Source organism: Panthera leo, chromosome D2 (genome assembly GCF_018350215.1).
Source record: "Panthera leo isolate Ple1 chromosome D2, P.leo_Ple1_pat1.1, whole genome shotgun sequence".
Taxonomy (NCBI): Eukaryota; Metazoa; Chordata; class Mammalia; order Carnivora; family Felidae; genus Panthera; species Panthera leo.
Genome location: NC_056689.1, coordinates 45,850,996 through 45,867,851, shown reverse-complemented (window position 1 = coordinate 45,867,851; position 16,856 = coordinate 45,850,996). Strand labels below are relative to the sequence as shown.

Here is a 16,856-nt window from a genome sequence, read left to right as displayed (position 1 = left end):
GTTTTCTGTATAATAACTTTGTACAAAGCTCATTTATTAGTCTTAGTAGCCTTTTTTGTGGATTCTTTGAGATGTCCTACATACACAAGCAGTTTCATTTCTTCATTTCCAACTTGGATGCCTCTGACTTCCTTTTCTTGCCCCACTGTACTAACTATAATTTCCATACAATCCAGAATAGAAGTGGCAAGAGCAAACAAACATCATTCCCTTGGTTACTGATCTTAGAGAAAGCATTTAGTCTTTCATCACTAAGTATGATGTAAATGACAGGATTTTACGAGATGCCATTTAACAAGATAAGAAAGTTCTCTTTATGGCCTATTTCACTGAGAGTTTTTAGTATTAATGAGTACTGAATTTTGTCAAATGACTTTTCTGGATCTATTGAGATAATAATATAGTTTTGCCTTCTTAGTTGGTTTATATGATGAATTACACTGATGATTTTCAAATGTTGAACCAACCTGTATTCTTGCAATGAATCCCACTTAGTCAAAAGTATCCTTTTTATTTTAATTCACTTGGCTTAAACTGTGTTGAAGGTTTTTCAATTTATTTTTATAGGGAATACTGGTCTGTAGTTTTCTTTCACGGTGAATGTAATGAGTTGGGAAGTGTTCCCTCCTCTTTTTCTGAAAGACTCTGTGTAGAAGTGGTATTATTTGATCTTGGAATGTCTGATAAAATGTCTCTGGAAAGCCTTCAAGGACAAGGGTATTTTTGTGGAAAGGTTTTCATTGCAAATTAAAAAAAAAAAAAAAAACTAATACACACATACACAGAGGACTATTCAGGCTTTCGATTTCTTCTTAAACGAGGTTTGGTAGTTCTGTGTTTTTCAAGGAATTTGCTAATTTCATCTAAGTTGTCCAATGTAATGTCTACAGGATCTGTAATCATGTATCCTGTTTCATCCCTGTTATTATAATCCATCTTTTCTCTTTTTTCCTGATTAATCTGGCTAGAATTTTATCACTCTTATTGACCATTTTTAAAAGTTAGAATTTAATTTCTGGTTTTCTGTATTTTTATACTTTTCTATTTCACTACTTCCTGCTCTTGTCTTTATTTCCTTCTTTTTGCTTGTTTTGGGATTGCTCTTCTACTTTCTTATAATGGAAGCTTAAAAGTATTGGTTTGAAAAGTTTTTTTAAATAATATAAACATTTAATACCATAATTTGCTCACCACTTTAGCTTCTACCCATAATTTATCATCATATCCATATTCAATAATAAAATAAATACAAACACTTGAATAGGCTTTACTTAATGCCAGGTCCTATTTCAAGTGCTTTATAAATTTCTTTTAATCCTCACAAGAGGCCTATGGATGTTTTCTAGTTGTTTGTGGCTAAGGGTAAATTCAGTTCTTGTTACTACTATTTGGCTGGAAGCATAAATCCCACATACTCATTTTGTCTGATGTTTCCTTATGTTGAAATAGGAATTACTGTTTTTCCATCTTCCAGATGGTGAAATTAAGTCTTAGAAAGGTTAATTGCCTAGGGTTACAAAGTTAGTAAGGAGTAGAAGGAAGATTTGAGTCCTTCACCCATATACTAGAGTCCAAAATAAAAAAAAAAATCTTGGTGGTGAAAAAGGATATGAAGGAAGAGGAACAGTTATAAATACACTGAGTAGGAGATATCTCCAAGATATCTAAATGGAAATATCAAGTTGGTAGCCAGATACAGAACTGGACCTCAGAGGAGAGTGTGGGTGAAAGGTACAAATTTAGGAGTTGTTGTTACTGAACCAATGAGAATGATGTTACTCAAAAGGAGTGCAGTAGGAAGGGAAAGAGACCTAAGATTCAGCTTTGTAAACACCGACATTTAATGAGCAATTAAAGATAAGCCAACAAAGAAGTTAGAGAAGAGAACCAGACATAGAAAATGAACAGAACACCTTGGAGAAGCCAAGGGAAGTGTTTTTAAAGAACAGTCAGTGGTCAATAGCTCTGAATGCTACAGAAATATCAAAGAAACCGCTTGAGTTAGAGTAATGAGGGTAGAAGCTAGACTGGAATGAGCTGAGGGGTGAGAAGGATATGATTTTAGACACAGGTTAAGTAGATGTCAGTACTTGTATAGTACTTGTATAGAGAAATTTAGCAAAAAGGAAACTGATAGAGAAAGGTAAATGGTCAAGGGAGGGTGATTAGATTATATAATATATAACATAGTATAGCATAGCATATATAACACAGAGACAACCTGAACATATTTACCTACTAATAGAAAGGATCCAATATATAGAGGAAGGGTGAGAATAGGGGAATGAAAAAAAATGAAGTTTCAGGTAGCACAAGATCTCTGAAAAGGCAGAAAGGAATGGGATCCAGAACACGTGTGGCCATACAGATGGAAATACTTGTGTCGCTCTGCCATCAGAAAATACCATCAAGTGACTGAGACAGAAGGATCAATTTTCAAGATAAGGGCATTAAGGCTACTGGTGACATTTATGGAGGATGCATTTGCTGTCCTGTTCTCTCCATGATGAAGCTGGATGAGCACAAGTGTGAGGAAGAAATGGTATGGACTCTGATTCACTCATGCCCCTACTCAGGAAAGCCTCTTCTTGGATTAAAAACAAAGGAACTACAGTTGTAGAATTTAGATGTGACTGGTTTTGAGGCTCACAAGAGTCAGAGAATAGACAGGCATTATTATCCCATCCAACAGATTAGTAAACTGAGGTTCAAAAAAGCTAACATGCAATCAATTGCTGTGGAAAGCTTGAGGTTCAGCTCTAGCCTTCAAATTTCACCTCTCATTATTCCTACAGTTGAGAACACTACAATGTAAACATGGCTAAATTATCAACCCCCAAATCTCTCATGCATCTGAAATTTGCTTATTTTCCCTTTCCTTTTTGTGAAACATTTTCACTTATTTTTTCCATCCCACTATATCTACCAAAGACCAGTTTAAGTATGATGTTAAGGAACCCTTTGCCACTCAAACCAGCCTGAACCTAATGTCTTATCTAAACCACTTTGTATATTTAGATATACAGATTTTACTACCAGACTGTGATCTTTTTGAGGGTAAGGATTACTTTCCTAGGTTTTCAGATTTCCAAAACATATCAGCCTCTGTATAGTTATTATTTAAATAATAACTGCTAAAAAAATTAACCAAGAATATGAAGTCACAAAGTACTTAATAAATTGTTCTGGTTTTTTTTTGTTTTTTTTTTTTTAATTTTTTTTTTTTTTTTAACCTTTATTTATTTTTGAGACAGAGAGAGACAGAGCATGAACGGGGGAGGGGCAGAGAGAGAGGGAGACACAGAATCGGAAGCAGGCTCCAGGCTCTGAGCCATCAGCCCAGAGCCCGATGCGGGGCTCGAACTCACGGACGGCGAGATCGTGACCTGGCTGAAGTCGGACGCTTAACCGACTGTGCCACCCAGGCGCCCCTAAATTGTTCTGTTTATCTTCACCAATGTTTTCCTTTGTTAGCAGGGGAAAAGGAGATTAAATTAGGTTTTTATGACTCAATTTCTATGACATCTACACAAGGAACTACTGCTATCAGGCTGGTCCACCTATAAAATGGTTGGTCTGGTAAGCCTGAATGTGGAGACAAACAAGTTAAACTAAATAGTTATATTAGAAGTATTTAGGGGAAAAAAAGAATGAGTTTAATGCAGCCATACAGATAAGCCTCAAAGACAACCGAAGTAACTCTGGTTGCATCACAAATCTATTTAATAGCTAAGCTTAGAATTTAACCAGTTAACTTCAGAAGTTATCCTATAGAAAAGTAAAACTCAACAAGCTAGTATAATCCTCACAGCCAAAAATTATTAGTAAGTATTAGGACTTAAGCTCATTATTAAAACACAATGAAGTAGGGGCACCTGGGTGGCTCAGTTGGTTAAGTGGCTAACTTTGGCTCAGGTCATGATCTCACGGTTCATGGGTTCGAGCCCCCCATTGGGCTCTGTGCTGACAGCTCAGAGCCTGGAGCCTGCTTTGGATTCTGTGTCTCCTTCTCTCTGCCCCTCCCCCACTCACACTCTCTCAAAACTAAATAAAACATTAAAGAAAATTAAAACAGAATGACATAAAACCAACAGGCAAGAAGAAGCAAAATTATTTACTCATCTACCATCTCCAAAGCCGAATGGGCTGAACATACAGACACTTGTGTACTTTTCTTTTTCCTAGAGTACTTTACTCTAGTTTAGTGATTCTCCAATTTAAAGGTGCATAATAATGTTCAGAAGTGTGTGTGTGTGTACGCGCACGCACAGAAGATTTTATATTGTCTTTTATGAGTTAGGGAACTTTCAAGAGTGATTCTGACTTTGGCTTTACATACTGACTTTAAACTCTTAAGTCCAGTGTGCACAAGAGTCCATTCTAAATAACCTGTAAAACTTGCACAAAATCACCCCTAAAAATTATTTAAATCAGCATATACAATAATAATATTTAGTACAATAATTTTTAGGGCTGAATATGAGATGTTCACCCTATGGAAAACATAGGGACTAATTAAAGCAGAACACAGATTCCTGCCTCCAAGGGCATAAGCTCACTGGGATGGGCAGAACTGTCTGTACTATTTAAACTGTCACTGATCTCAGTTTGTTGGTAAGATATGCATAGTTGGATATTTAAAAGTTAAACCTGTGTAAGATGAAATATCACTGCCATTAAGCATTAAAATAATGAAGCTTCTAGGGAGAAGTTAGAATCTTAAAAGAATTAATTCACCTTATTCAGACTTTATTAAAAAAAGAGGCTAACTGGGCCTGCCTGAGGGTTGAAATAATGCCCCTCTAAATTTGAGACTTTTTTCAAAAAATTTAAATTCAAGTTAGTTAACATATAGTGTAAAAATGATTTCAGGAAAAGAATTTAGTGATTCATCACTTATATATAACACCCAGTGCTCATCCCAACAAGAGCCCTCCTTAATGCCCATCACCCATTTAGCCCTTCCCCCCCACCTAACACCCCACCAGCAACCCTCAGTTTGTTCTCTGTATTTAAGAGTCTCTTATGGTTTGTCTCCCTCTCAGTTTTTGTATCTTTGCTTCCCTTCCCTTGTGTTCATCTGTTTTGTAACTTAAATTCCACGTATGAGTGAGGTCATATGATATTTGTCTTTCTCTGACATTCTTTCGCTAAGCGTAACACACTCTAGTCCCATCCACGTTGTTGCAAAAATTTCATTATTTTTGATCGCCGAGTTATATTCCATTGTATATATACAGAACATCTTCTTTATCCATTCATCAGTCGATGGATATTGGGGCTCTTTCCATATTTTGGCTATTGTAGATAGTGCTCCTATAAACACTGGGGTACATGCATGTGCCCCTTCGAAACAGCATTCCTGTATCCTTTGGATAAATACCTAATGGTCCAAATGCTGGGTCGCAGGGTAGTTCTATTTTTAATTTCTTGAGGAACCTCCATACTGTTTTCCAGAGTGGCTGTACCAGTCTGCATTCCCATTAGCAATGCAAAAGGGTTCCTCTTTCTCGCCATCCTCACCAACATCTGTTGTTGCCTGAGTTGTTAATTTTAGCCATTCTAACAGGTGTGAGGTGGTATCTCTTCCCTCCTTTTCTGCACTACTCATTTATAAAGAGGATAGGATCTACTCCCACAGATCCTCTGTAAAAAACTAGAAGGTAAATCCTTCAAGCATTAGCTATGTTTCCTTTAAACATGTTATCCTTTAAACATTAATGTGCGTCTTTAGTTACCCATTGAGTGCAGAAAGAAAGTATTCCAGCTAAAAGATAACCTGGATGTCTGGGCCACCAGTGATTCTTTTTACTATATAACAATCATACCTAGTATGCCCTCTTTTCTAGAAAAGTCCCACCCTCCCCCACAAAGGGAGCAGAGGAAATAAGGCTCAGTTTGTACTTCAGCAATCGGCTTTTGTAGGACTTATTTATAAAATAGATATATCTCTTAATTGAGCTTATTTGAGTAGGTTTATTACATTCCTTTTTTTTTTAATATATGAAATTTATTGTCAAATTGGTTTCCATATAACACCCAGTGCTCATCCCAAAAGGTGCCCTCCTCAATACCCATCACCCACCCTCCCCTCCCTCCCACCCCCCCATCAACCCTCAGTTTGTTCTCAGTTTTTAACAGTCTCTTATGCTTTGGCTCTCTCCCACTCTAACCTCTTTTTTTTTAGGTTTATTACATTCCAACCACAAAATAATGCTAACACATCAGTGTCCCTTCACAATTTCTGTATTTTGAGGCAGATGCCTTTAACTAAAATAGCAGCAGCCACATGAACACTAAGCTTCAGAATTAGTTTCCAAGACTTCAGACATTCAAGTTATTTATTAACAATCTCAGGACTTTATAGCAGTGTCCTTAGCAATAAAGTAGGATGCTTCTAAGTACCTTTCAACAACAATAACAACCCAATATATATTCTAATACCATTCACATTTTAGTTAGCTGGTATCCAAGCTTCTACAAATTACTTTGTACTCAAAATGGCAAAAATCTCAAAGATATTAAGAAAGCTGGCTCTGGGCTGCTCAACTGTGTGTAGATTGTTTATGTTAGTGGTTAAAATGCAGTGAGAATTTTCTCAATGACATTCATTTCAATAAAAATAACCTAATCTGTAAGAATATACTATTCCTCAAGGTACTCAAAAAATATTTTCATTTTAAAGCTAAAAAAAATTTATACTTGAAAATTCCTGTCACTTTTCTTTTTTTCTTTTTTTTTTAGTTATTAGGCAAGAAAGAATACCTATAGCTTTAAGGGCATCTTTGTACAATGTGGTAGCTTGGGTTAACTGTTCTGCTTTCAAAAAAACTGATCATACGAAAGAACTCATTCCTTGAGACAGATTCAAATGCCTGACCCTTTCTAATTATAATTTTGCCAAATCTTCTAGTAATAAGATTCTCAGGCTCACAAGAGAAGAAAATGTTGATCACATTCAACCACCACCAGAGACACTTCCTAAAACCACAAATTACAAGTAGCAAATGAGAAGTGTCCCAGATGCATTGTACGAGGAATTTTATTCATATTAGTTAATTCTACATATAATTACCACTAGTTATCTTGCCAGCAGTGTAATTATGATAAGAATTTTGAAAAAGTGCTATGTAGGTGTTACAAGAAAGTGATTCCATTACAAACAGCTTTCTGTAATTAAATATGCCTGCTCCCAGGAGAAAAAAAATAATCATTGAATTTCAGAGTAAATTACACCATGTTTCAAAATCTGAAAGCTCAGCAAGATGGAGGACAAAAGCAGCATTTCCATCTGATTGTGATAACCAGATATAACAAATCTAAGCTGAACATTTGCAAGATTAATAAAAAGGTTTAATCGCCCAGTTACAAACCTATAATCAATCACTCAGAAAGAGCTTCAATTTTAAGCTCTAACTCATCTTCAAAATGCCCTTCACAGAGTAAGATCTATTATCTTGTACCAACCATAAAAATCTCTCTTTTTTCACTAATAACACATTAACAACAACAAAGGCTAAAGACTAAAAACACAGATTTTTTTTTCCCCTGCATAAATTTATAGCAGATACTAAGTACTTCTCCTCTAATCCTCCTTCCCCCATACTTCCCCAAAAGATTTATGACTTGGAGTAGTCCAATAACCTACATGAGGAAAAAGCTCATGGAATCTCTTAAAAAGCAATTTAACATAACATGGGTGTCCCCATGCTAAATGGCAGAAATGATAAAATGGCTTTTCTGGTTTGGAGTTTTTGATTCATGAAAGTCAACAATGCTAGCTAACTTAAGAGCATTTATTTATCCCTAAAGGGGCCTCTAATAATTTTAAACCATAAAACAATGAAGTGCTTTGAAGGAAAAAGATCCTTAAATAATAATGTCAAATGATTTGATGCAACAAATGGCACAGAGGAAACAAAACAAAGCATGCTAGATTCAGTACAAGAATGAATTGATAATAGGGCTCAAAAGGCCCCAGGAGTATTATAGCCCTGAGTAATAATAATTATGATACTCCTGAGGCATTAAGAAATTAAGTGACCAGTGTACTCCATTTCGGAAAGCCAGAACCTGGCCAAAAACTTTTATAAGGAAGTTAATCAAAGTTATGGTTTTTAAATGTTAGTATATTGAGGAGAAAAAAACAATCACATATAATACACATCATTCACTGGCCATAAACATGTTGCAAAAAGTCACAATTACTTCTCAAATCCTTACAATCACCTTTCATGCTTCACTATCTCTTGAACCCCTGGAAAAACCATTCACAAGTTTCCCAAATCCAGGATCTGCTCAGTCAACTCTTCTTGAACCACTTTGCAAATTGCTCAAACCTGGCAAGCAACTTTTCTCATCTACTTCCCAGTCTTTAAATGCATATAGTACCTAAAAAGACCTTACCTTTCTATATACAGTAAAACCTTGGTTTGCAAGTATAATTTGTTCTGGAAACATGCTTGTAATCCAAAGCACTCGTATATCAAAGCAAATTTCAAGAACCACTGACTCAGTTGTGATCATGTGATATTTGGCATCACAACTACTCATCTTGCAAGACATCACTTGTTTATCAAGTTAAAATTTATTAGAAATGTTTGCTCATCTTGGGACACCTGGGTGGCTCAGTCGGTTAAGCATCTGATTCAGCTCAGATCATGATCTTGTAGTTCGTGATTTGAGCCCCGCACAGGGCTCTGTGCTGACAGCTCAGAGGCTGGAGCCTGCTTCAGATTCTGTGTCTCCCTCTCTCTCTGCCCCTCCCCTGCTCACACTCTTTCTCAAAAATAAAACATTAAAAAAAATTTTTTTTAAACAATTATTTGCTCATCTTGCAGAACGCTTGCAGATCAAGTTACTCACAATCCACGGTTTAACTGTATTTCTCTTCCTTGGTAAATTCATGGCTTCAATTATGATCTCCCAGTTTTATTTCCAGACCAGAACTCTCTCCTATATATTCAACTGTCTCTTAGTCATCTGAGTATGTTCTATAGGTATTCAAACTATAAATAGTTAAAATCGAACCTTTCTTTCTTCCAAAACTCACTCTTCCTTCTGTATCTATTTCTTTTACCAGCAGTACAATTCTTCTAGAAAAACTATTGGTTCATTTTCCTTTAGTGTCACCTTCACCTTAGGATCAGTCCCTTACAGAGTTATTCTCATTTATTCTTTGCACACACGGACCCTCAGGCTTCTAAAGCTTCTACTTTTTTCCTTCCTCATCTTAAATTCCACAGTCCATTAGACCACCACTAAGCCAACATCCCTGCTCTGCTCTCTCCTGATGCACTAACTTGGAATAACACAGTGTGGACCAAACTGGCTGTCTCCTGAGTCTATACAGAAGCTGCTGAACAAAAAACACAATGGTGCATACTGGTACTGCTTTTAAATTCAAGGCCTGAAAACTAAGCCAGGCAGATAATCCTAGATTTCCCTAGTCAGCTGTCTTTTCTAATTTCTACAGTACAGTTGACCAAGGAACAGCACAGGTTTGAATTGTGTAGGTCCACTCATATGTGAATTTTTTCATAAATATAGCACAGTATTATATAAATCTATTTTCTCTTTCTTCTGATTTTCTAAATAGCATTTTTCTTAGTAACATTTTCTTTTCTCTAGCGTACTTTATTGTAAGAATACAGTATATGATACATATACATAATATGCATTAATCAACTATTCATGTTATCAGTAAAACTTCCCATCAATAGCAGGCTGTAAATAGTTAAGTTCTGGAGAAGTCAAAAGTTAGATGCAGATTTTCCAGTGCATGAAGGCTGGCACCCCTAACCCCCACATTATTCAAGGGTCAACAGAATCTATTTCAAATAGTCCCCCTGCTCTTTAAATCTTCAACCTTACCTTACTTGCAGATAATAACAATCTCTTCCTAGAGAAAACCAAAGTCAGAAAATCTCTTGCCGAACTAATATCCATATATTTACTTTTGCTTCATCCTTCGTTATTACAATGTAACAGTGCTCTGAATAACTACTATTGCTCAAATAATCATCACTCTTTCTCCTAGCACTCAATAATGAATAAGGCCCTACTATTTAAAAAAAATACATACACACGCTTAAAAAACTCTATTTCACCATCAAAAGCAATCTCTAGCCATAGGCCCCTCTCTCTCCTTCCATTCAAATTTCTCAAGCACTATTTGCTATTTTGATCTCTACCCCTCAGAGAGTTCTCAACCTTCTGCTTCCATTTTCACCACTTCCATTAAACTCATTCACCAAGGTGATCAACAAACTCCTTGCTCTGCAAGTCAACCTAATTTTACTCAGCAGAATCTGGCACTGTTCACCACATTCTCCTCTTTCCTTGGGTTCCTAAAAACATTGCGTTTTCTGATTTTTCTCACTTATCAGTCTTCCCTTACAAACTCCTTTTCCCTGCCAGCCCTCAAATAGGATTGTCTTCAGCACAGTCCTGGCTTTCTTCTATTGTTATCTCTCCCAGGGCCATCTTATCCATTCTCATGGCTTCAGTTAATACTTAAAACTAGCTTTCAAATATTTAACTACCACTGAGCTTTTTCCTCTGCCCTAGATGCATATATTCAATGGTCTATTAAACATCTCCATTTAGATGTCTCAAAGCTACCTCAAGCTCTGAATGGACAATAAGGAAGAATTCATTCCATCTCCTTCAATCCCACCAAACCTATTTCTATGTTCTTTCTAGCTCTGGGTGCTATCATGGTGAACTCAGGTATTCAAGTCAGAAACACAGACATTATCCTTGACTCTTTATCCTCCCATATCCAATTTACCATACAGTTCTAGAGATTCAATCTTTTTACCACAAATTTATTCTCTTCGAACTCACCACTCCAACTCTGGCCAACATCTATTGTCTGAATTATTGTATTCTCCTAAAGAAGACCTCTAGTCTCCCTGCCCTCAATTCTTCATTCTACTGTCAGACTGATCTTCTAAATTTGATTAATTCCGAGAAATCTGCCCAGCCCATAACTCACTGCACCCCTTTAATTATGAGAGGGGTGGGCTTTGAAGCAGTTATGCTTCTGCTGTATGCTCTCCTGGCCATAGCTGATTATACCTAGGGGAAACAACTGACTTAATGAGCCAATTGGATTTTCTCTACGCAATCTGGAACTGGGAGAAAAACTAAGAGGCTGTGGGTTAGCTTTGTAGGTAAAAGAAACCGAGAAGCCAGTACAGAAAAAAAAGACAATAAAACAGAAGCTAGAGACAAGACACCTTGCAGTGAAGGTGAGGGAGAAGGAAAGCAAGAGCACCTGATACTAATTCAGGACGTGTTTTTGGTTCCAGACCTTTTTGAGGTGTGCTGTACTTCCTTACCCTTGCATACGCTGAATGTCTCTAGGTCACTTTGTGTTTTGCCAAAGTTTCTTACTTAAAACTAAAGCATCCTTAACAAAAATAATCCTTCTAACATGCAAATTTGATCCGGCATCTCCTTTGCTTAAAATCATACCTTGGTTTCCTTCTGCTCATAGGACAAAGCCCAAACCTTTCATGAGGGTTTTCAGGGCTATGGATGATTTAGCCCTGGCCTCCCCAGCGTCCAGCATACAGCCACAATTAATTTATTTTAGTTCCACAATGTACCACAATCTCTCTCACCTACAAGGTGACACATGGTTTCTTTTTACCTGCAACGTACTTCTCCCCACTCACTTTCCCTGGTCAAGACGTACACAACAGTAAGGTTTCTGAGTTTAGTGGCCAGTGCAGTCACTCTCGGGGCACAGTAGCTTTCCTCTATGGCGGCATATGTATTACTGTATTTGTAAATGTTTGGGCTTCCCATTGGACTAATAAAAACCCTGTAAGGACAAATAGCATTTGTTTTGTTCACAGTTGTGTTCTCAGAATCGCACAGCAGATACCTAAATACTTATGAATAAATTAATCTAATACTTATGAATAAATTAATCTAACGAGTTGACAAATCATGTTGATTTTCCTCTGGTATCTTGGATAAATTCTTTATTTCTGTAGACACTATCCTATTCAATCTCATTTCTTCTTCTCTAAACTATTTCAATGAATTTTTTAATCTCTCCACCTAATTTCACCCCGTTGAAATCCATCCTATCTCCTATAACAACTAGGTATTAAAAAATGTCAATTCTCTCCTCTGCTTAAAAACTACCTCTAGAACAAAGCCTATTCAACTGTACTTCTTTTTATTTCTTGAACGTATCCAACTTTTCTGCCTTTACGTCTCTGTTCTCTTCTGTGAAACACCTTTCTCCATCATTTCCAAGTGTTTAAATATAAGCCATCACATAAGGCCAGAAAATGGTACTTGTCATCTGAATTTTATCTATACCTTTCATGACACTTAGTATTAGTATTTTTTATACTGTACTAAAAGTTACCTATATATCCAACTGTAAAATTTTATGTCAACAAAAAATGTCAAGTTTCTTGGTTATGCAAAGATAAAACATGTAAAGCAATTCAATGTAAATGATTTGAATGAGTTATTAATGCTCCCGAATATGATAATGACTACTTATTAGTAATAAAATTCTATTTGTCTACAACATAGACTTTTCATGTTTAAAATGTTTTCGTTACCAAGGGTTGTTGTTTTGTCCTGGTTAATGACATCCCTTTAAAAAACTAACTTGAAACTTACTTTGTATTAACTAAAATGTCTTAATTGTAAAAGTATACAATTAACAAGGGTATTTCAGTCAATATTAAATTTTCCTTTGTGGGCTTGGTATCTCAGATGGTTCTTGGTTTAACACCTTCTAATCATTCAGTTAAATATTCAAGTCCAGAAAAACAAAGTGAAATAACATTTGTGATTATGCAGCAGGGATGAGTCAAGAAAGTAAGATTTTTTTGGTTTTAACACCTTCTGTCACTCAAATATTCACATCCAGAAAAACAAAGTGAAATAACATTTGTGATTACACAGCAGAGAGGATTCAAGAAAGCAAGATTTTTTTTTTTTTTGAAGCCAGCCATTAAAGTGCAGTAAGAAAGCTTTCCAAATATCCTAGCTGCTTCAGAATAGTTAGCTGCCAATACTTAGGGCGAAAAATTTACTTTTCAATCCTATATGGCATTTTTTTCCCCAACTATGTGTCCCAACCCACTGATGGACCATGAAATCAATTTTGATTAGATTTTTCAAATGAAACAGAAGAGAACAGAGTATCAGAGAGAGAAGCTCATGTGTTAATAATTGTGAAACTTTTACTTTCACACACACACACAGTGTATACTGTATCTGTATTTTTGTGATGTTTTTATGGACCAGATATTGGTTATGGACCACAATCAAAAAAGTCAAAATAGCAAACCAATGACATTTACAAGACACAGGGATATAAAATATACATTAAAAATATTCATTTAAAAAAATCCGTTCATTTCCAACTAACAATACGTTATAATGGGTTAAATATTTGACTATACCTAGGGTTCTCTTATTACACAAGACATAGACACTTCAAATTATGGAAAACAGATTAGATAAACTGTAGTCTGTAAGAATTCTCATTTTATTTTTTATTTCTTGTGGACTTTACTTGCCAAGAACATTCTACAAGATATGAAGTAGAACATGCTAGCTATTAAATTCTACCTATTGTGACTTCTCCTTGAATCAGGAAGAGACTAAACAATAAAATATGCAATTAAGATTTAGAGTAAGTTGATTCAGCAAGATACAATTGTTATCCAATTGTCATTCCACCACTGTAACTCACTGAACATGCACATTCCTTGACAACTTAGAATTCCTTCCTTATATCTAAAAAATAACTCAGATACATAGCTATCGATAATAAAATGGCTAGAAATTCCACACACTTTTTAAAACACCTTTGCCAAGGCACCTGGGTGGCTGAGTCGTTAAGCATCTGACTCTGGCTCAGCTCTAACTTTGCCAAAGTTTCGTTATAGACAGATAATTATACATTCCCCTTGAAAGATAGAATTAAGACTCTCTTTAGCTTATCATTATCTTGGTTATCAAGAGTTAGCAATGCTTTGGAATTTCCATACAATGCAACATTTTATAAATACAGTAACTGTCAATGCCCAATAATACATCAAAAGGAATAAAAATCTCAATGTAAGCAGTGTGTAGGGTAATTTACAAGGTGACAGAGTATAAATTACTCATGGTCATGGGATGACATTGTTTAACTGCAATTTGATGACATAAAATAACATCAATGTGTTCAAGTCAGGAGTTATTTTTGTTTTCATAGTTGTGAAGGTACAATATCAACTTTGAAAACTCTGAAGGATATGTACCTAACGACTGTTTACTAATAAGTGGAAAAGGATGAAGACTACAGAACCAAGAAAAATGATACCACAACCATAGAGAAATTAAATACCTGTTTTATGTAATTTTTTTTTAGTTTGTTTTACTTAATTTCAGTCTTGTTTACTTAAGAACCTTAGACAATGACTATATTTCCTGTTTTACACAGCTACATGACCCTTAAAGAATGGAGAATACAAGGGAGTTTTGTGAAAAGAAACAACCTGTTATCTAGTTACAATACTGTTAATATGTTGTGTATTTTTATTTCAGTCACTTGTCATTTTCTTTTAAATCGTATCATTTCAAACTGAATGGAATCAATTCATAGTTATTACCATGGGTACTAAATATATACATATACAATACCTGAAAAATAAGGTTAGGTACAATTTCTCTGGATAAATCACTTTTTACACAAAGTTTACTATCATTATAAGATTATGTCAAAGATAGTATGAGTGATTGCTCTAGTTTCCCAAACACTTCTTTATTATAACATCAAAGGTGGCTAAAAGATCAACTGTCAAAGGCCATCAATCCACTGGAGTATCTCCCTTTCTGTCAAACTATGGAAGGATCTAACCAGTTAAACACTAAAATTGGTTCTGATACTTCAGGAAATAATAGCTTTCTCTTGGTCAAAAGAATAAAAGCAACCCTTGACATGCCAGAGTCCCAGGTTCCCTTTCCGGAGGCACAAGGACCATTATTCCAGGAGACAACACAGATGCCTAGAAAGAACAAAAGCCCTGAAGTAGGTCTGGCATGGATCCAAATTTTGCCTCTCCATTTACTAGTTGTTTGATCCTGGGCAATTTACTTAACCCAGTTGATTCCTCTGTTTCTACATCTGTAAAATGGAGATATTTGTACTTATCTTCCAGGCTACTGGGAAATAATCAAATTAAATACTGTACATTAAATAAGAAACTGGAGGAGCGCCTGGGTAGCTCAGACGGTTAAGTCTCTGACTTTGGCTCAGGTCATGATCTCACAGTTTGTGGGTTCAAGCCCCGTGTAGGGCTCCCGTGTAGGGCTCTGTGCTGACAGCTCAGAGCCTGGAGCCTGCTCTGGATTCTGTCTCCCTTTCTGCCCCTTCCCCACTCGTGTTCTGTCTCTCTCTCTCTCTCTCTCAAAAATAAACAAAACGTTTAAAAAAATTTTTTTTAAATAAGAAACTGGAACATGATAAGCATCCAACCAATCTTAGTTCCCTTTCCTTTCCACTTAACAACTAAAACTAACCATGAACATAAAATATTTCTAAAAAAAATAGTTTTTAAAAATCTTCTACAATATCAACACAGACAATGTCAAAACAAGATAAAATTCTCCTCATGATATACACATGACTGATTACAAACACAACTTCCTTCAGCTATTTCATTCTACCTTACTTGGCTTCAGAAACTCAAGGAAAAAAAACTAATGCAATGGGCTTCTTATTGATAAACACTTCCTGTTTATTCATCTGGTATTTCCCCCTCACTGCCTAGTACAGTGCCAAACACATAAACACTCAATAAATATTACCACTGCACTGAAGCAAATATTCCTAATGTGCCTCAAAACCTTATAAAGTACCACCATATTCTGCAAAATGCCTCAGAAGACTATGAGTCAGGAAGAAAAGGATGAGTTACCAACTGTATGCCTAGTTTGAGGGAATCTATATACAGACTGTTGGCAAGTGAACTGAGGTCCAGAACAGCTCTTCAAAGTAAAATATAAAATCTTCTAAGAATTGTAAAATATACTTTACCTTCTTTACTTTTATATGAAGGACACTTCAGCTACTTCTCAGATGTTTCTAAATAATCAGAAAATGTGAGGAATTTGCAATTAGGTATAAGTAAAGCACTGGAATAACTGGTCCAGATAAGAGCCCATCCAGACACCTTAAAAGCAAGCAGTATTCAGAAAACGGAAATCACAGGCGTAGCAGGCAAACATCAGTATGTGCTGCCAAAGTGGTACGCCTGAGCCATCTAGTGGATATGAGAAAAAATAAGTTTATTTCTGTAAGAAAAATGCCTACTGTCCCAATTCTCTTCTATGAAGAAAACAATAAGGTGTATGTTTTGGGGAACAGTAAATGACAATCTAGAAAAGAAAGTAGAGAACTAAGAAGTAGGTACTGAAGAAAGATGAAGAGAATTAAAGGGGTAACAAGTTTATCTGGATGTCATTCAGATTTTATGGATACAGATGATTAACAGAGACACTCATCCTTGAATTTTTCTTAAAACCATATCATCAGAATACATGCAAGTATGTAAAAGATAAAATAAGAAAGATTTCCTCCAGCTACAAAGGTCTGTGGAAAGGCTATAGGCAGTAGAAACAAGATGGCAGCCTCTGGTTGAAAAAAAAAAGGGGGGGGGAACTGGGAACAGAGTAACAGATGATGCCACCTTTCTGCCTGAGGATTCCCATGCTATTAGGGTTATGAGGACCCCAGCTCACTTAGGATCTCCTGGCACTCACTCCCTGCACCGCCTAGCAGAGCAGGAGGCCCTAGGAAAATGTCTAAGACTTAATAAACTCCA

General features: G+C 36.0%; 1 protein-coding gene across 6 annotated transcripts in view; it reads right to left on the bottom strand.

Moving 5' to 3' along the window:
* Positions 1-16,856, bottom strand: part of MAPK8 (mitogen-activated protein kinase 8) — a 98,730-nt gene that overhangs the window by 44,682 nt on the left and 37,192 nt on the right. For 3 of the 6 annotated variants that reach the window (XM_042909300.1, XM_042909299.1, XM_042909305.1), the window contains exon 3: positions 11,660-11,833. The exons of 2 other annotated variants lie outside the window; for them this stretch is intronic. The gene's annotated coding sequence lies outside the window, so the exon portion shown is untranslated. Of the gene's footprint in view, positions 1-11,659; positions 11,834-16,069; positions 16,123-16,856 lie in introns of those variants that run through there. One more of the 6 variants, XM_042909304.1, reaches the window with a different exon arrangement.